Source organism: Nylanderia fulva, unplaced genomic scaffold (assembly GCF_048542155.1).
Source record: "Nylanderia fulva isolate GAGA-0341 unplaced genomic scaffold, ASM4854215v1 Scaffold270, whole genome shotgun sequence".
Taxonomy (NCBI): Eukaryota; Metazoa; Arthropoda; class Insecta; order Hymenoptera; family Formicidae; genus Nylanderia; species Nylanderia fulva.
Window position 1 is genome coordinate 1 of NW_028190337.1, and position 4,939 is coordinate 4,939.

Sequence of the window (4,939 nt, forward strand, 5' to 3'; positions counted from 1 at the left end):
GACACAATTGTATCAAGACATAATGGAGCAAAAATGTGCTTTAGAGAGACAAATTCTACAAAACGCTCTCTCTCTCGCCAGCATCGCCCCCGGACGAAATGGCGCATCGAATCATGAAGGCACCAGGCTACACCGCCATTACGGCAGGCGAAGTCCTCCATTTGATCAAATGCGTACCGGTGGAGTGCCGAGTACGGCAAGCTGAAAGATGCTACAACGAACTCCCCGTCACCCACCAAAACAAATCTCTCTTCCTGTTGCCAAGATCAAGGATACTTACCAAAACAGGAACACCCAGGGATTGCCACGAACTACTTTCAGCGATGTATCGAGTACACAACATCTGGTATCGTTTAACTCCAAAGCCAGTGGAATCAATGGCGCCGCCGATGATTCAACCACTAACCAAACCACAATGGAGATACGTCAGTCCAGATTCACTCGCCTCCAGCGGCATCTATACTAGCGAAGACCTTGATCGTCTCCGCGACCACATTATGTTTCCCATGGAGAAACCCTCTATGCTCAATACAATTGCTAGAGGAGCAATGGGACAAGAAGTCCCCGCGGGAAGCCTCTCTATGCTAAACCTGTTGGACGAGAAAACCCTCGACCAGCTAGCAGAAAATACGGGAGCCCGCTTGTGGAAAGGATTCGTAAGTTTCGGATCAGCAAGCGCTGGAGTCCTCGGAATATTCGTCATCGTCCGTGTCGCCAAACTAATTATCGACACACTGATACATGGCTACGCACTCCATTCCGTATACGGATGGAGTTTGCACCTCCTGGGAGCCGTTTGGACCTCAGTAACAAACGTTCTACTGCACCTCGGAAAACCAGCGGACGAGAACCAGGACAACGGACGAGAGCTAACACCCCTAAATCCCCCTTCGACGACCGAAGTTTTTGCACCCCCGACAGAAAAGTTCAAAGTGAAGTGCCTATAGACTACAAAGAACTGCGCAATCTCCTCAACGAAGGAGTATAGACTCAGTGATAAGTTAACAAAACTATACTTTGTAAATTCTACTACTAAGCTCGGAAAACGTTGGAACATGGTCCAACATTTTCTTCTAAGGGGGGAGGTGTCACGTCCGGCTTTATTACTATGTCCGGGTATGTAAATTTTTTCATTCTATAAGGAATAAATCCTAAAACTATCAAACATCATTTGAAAAACGCGCCAAAGCCGGCCATGACGCTTAACTCCGCCTAGAAACTAAGCGTGGCGCTTCGTAGCGCCTAAGGGTCTCCCACCACGGTGAGAGCCCCTACTCCGGAGAGTTCCCCCTCTCCAGGCCACCGCAGGCCCGAGCCGCCGAAACGAAGGACCTCAGAGCAGTCCCGAATTTCGCCAGTTCTCTGCGCGACACCGAACAGTACAGTCGCACTTCTAAATTCTAACTCTAAGTCCAAATTCTAACTCTAATTCTAAAATTCTAACTTTAAGTATAATATCCTAACCCTAAAATCTAAATTCGAAGTCTAAGTCTAAATTCTAAGTTCTAGTTTCGAATCCTGTACTACTATATGAATAAATCAGTGTATTCATGTGTGAAAACTAGTGTTCAGTACTCTTCAAAACCTCCACTCCCGTGATAAAATACGATAGCGTTTAAATCTGTCATACGGCGTTTGAATTCAGAATAATTTAAACTGTTTTGGAGCGGATCACCGCTCATCACAGTTAGAATTAACATTCTCAGCATTTGCCAAAATAAGGAATTGATAGTGAGGTCCGCCGCATATCAACCCTCCTTATTTGAGTAATCGTTCAGAGGATGCATCAAATTCAATATGCCTAAGACGCGACGCGCGGGAAGGAAGAATCAATTACGAAAACTAAACCGACTCTATCGTGAATCAGCGACCGAGGATTCTCAATTCCTCGGAGTGGAGTATCAGGCCGATCCTAAATACGAGGACATTTTTAACATTAAAAATAATAACAACGACGAACTCCTACAGTGGAAGTGCATACCAATAACGTTCCAACCACGACGCCTACCGCCGCCAAACATCCCAGTGAACGACCCTCGCCGCACGCACTACCTCCAAGTACGAGCCGACACGATCAGGAAAGTGCTACTAAAGGTAAGTGAAATTCATGTTAACCTAAGGATTCGCGCGTGTTAGCAAATTCAGAGACGCTTCTATTACGTGGAAGAGAACATTCTAGAAAAATCTCCGACGCATTTTTCCTCTTTTCCATCGTCACTGCGGAAGCTATAAAAAAAAGGGTCAGGCTATAAAACTAGGGTCGTCCACCGCACACGGTACAACTCTCGAACTTCTAACACAGAAAAACGCAAATAATTCAATTTCTTAAAAATCTTCGTGTCTCAAGAAATAACTTCGTAAATCCGTACAACAAAGTAGTCACTTAAGCAATAAACAATTAAGAACACTCTCGATTTACCGACAACATATCGACACACGTTCTTTTACCGACATTACCGACATTATACCGACATACGTTTTTCTACCGACAGTTGCCGACGTTATATCGACGCCACATCGACTCACTTTACCGACTTCTCGACAACGTCCGGTCTCATCAACCATCTACGAGCGAACAACGCATGATCTTTTAATACAACTAACGTGGCAGGTATAGATGTGCCCAATCCCCTTTAGAGGTGTAACCCCTCTTCCAGGAGTTAATCTCCTAATACCTCTCGAGCCTCCGTATTACTGTCAAGTCGGTATCGGGTACATTCATTTTGAAACTAAAGCCGCTCTTTGTCTTTCATGCTTCGCCGCGTTACCTCGAACTTCTCAATTGTTCTGAACACGGATCCGGAAACATAGCCTAACCATAGGTGGATTATTAGTTGGGATAGTTTGCGGAACTTGCAGCAACCGCCTCACCCTCTCGCGGGCGGGTGACCTATGCGAACTTTGCGAGTCTATATACGAAGATTACTCGCGTAATTCAGATAGCGTCCCGGCGAGAATAGAAGACGGAACCACGATCATAACTGTAGAATTACAGATAGGCTCCACGTCGTAACTGCTACTTTAAGGGTAACACATTCTTTTCCTTCCCTCCGCATCGTGCAACCTTTGTCGGAAAACCCTTTGTCGTGGGTATCCCCGGAAAAATTTCCGTAATACGACGTTGTCTCGCGCAATAGTTCGAGTACGTGCAACGCGAATCATACACTCGCGAATAACACGCCGCGACTGCGAACGGGACGTAACACTACAAGTTCCTATTTATTAAAAAATAACTAAAATTAATATTTTAATGTAGGAAAGGCATTACGTCATATTTCGGCTTCTAATAATGTCACATAACGTAATAAATTAACATAAATTAATATTTAATATATTATAACGTAAGATTTTAATGCAAACATAAAATTATAAGAAATAAAATACTTTTACTTGAGCCGTTGTATTTAATCTGATAAGTTTGATAACTCTATATAAACGCAAAACAATTATATAATTGTTTTAATTTTATATTGAACACTAAAAATAAATAATTTTTATGTAATCTAGAATATTTTAACATCAACTAAAATTTCCTTCTATTACAGGTGCTGTAAACTCGGCTTAAACCTAAAATATGATAACAAAGTGATAAATCTAAGGCCAACTTATCGAGCTGAATATTCGAGATGTTCAGTCAACTACCATTTATTACATGTATAAATTATAAAACTACAGTCATTAGATATTAAAACTAACGCAAATTAAAATCGTTCTATAAACGTTTCGACTTCAGTATAATTCTTGAAATATAAATTCATACAACTTCACATAATATCGGAATTTAATTATAATTATTCAGAATCGAGAGTCTTTGAGCAATTAACACGTGTTCTAATTCGTCATGTCCAACAATGTTCGCCTCGATATGATCTCTGATTTTTCTCAGATCTCGGATAGTTTCATCGTTAATATGCGAGAAATTAACCCGTTCCGTAGGCGCTGCGATTAATAAAAAATTACCGATCAACGTATGTCCAAATTATAATATGTATCCCCTACAATTGGTAGTATGCTTACCTATCATCGTTCTTCTTGACAATTTTGCTACTTATTAACAGTTATTAAGGATGACACATAACGAACCAACAATACAGAAAGACAGCTCATTTTAAACTCTACTTGATCGGAGAGCGTGCGTGTTTATATATGATCTAATATCTATGTTTGACTCGTTAATGTCCTATTTGTCCTATTATTATTTATTGTTCGCTAATATATCCAAAATATCAAAATACGACTCGCTAAGTAACTCAGTATCTTTGTTTAAATTTAGTCCATTTTTTTGTTCCTTGATATGTAGCATCTCAGAAATGAGTCTTTTATAATAATTATTTTCTTTGTCCATGATCTTAACATTGTCCCAATTAAAAATATGATGTTCATTTTTTATAAATAATAATCCTTAAGGTTGCCAGTAATAATTAATAAAAAACCACTCCTCAATGTTTAAAGTCGACCAGACTGGCAATAATTTATTATAAATAATTATTTGAAATACAACAACGTTTCGGCTGTCATTGCAGCCCTTTTCAAGTACATCTATAAAAAGTTCCATCAAAATAATTATAATTTAATACACTTATTCGCAACAATTAATTATACATTTAAAAACAAAAATGTGTTACATACCAAATTTAAAACAGTAAATCAACTTCTATGCAAACTACCGACAATGTTAACGCTTGTTTTGATGAACAATGCAAGACTGACAGAAGTAAGCACATATTAAATAGATGTTAACTGTTCGCAAGAATCTTAGTCACTAAGCGTTAAGAAGATAGAGACGAAACTAAATGTGTCTTTCGTAATTTAAATCGTCATAATAAAGTCAAATAAATAAAAATAAATAAATAGGTGGATATAAAAATAAAAATAAAAATAAAATTAAAAGTAAAAATAAATATAAAACGACTTAAATAACGTCAAGAACACGATCATA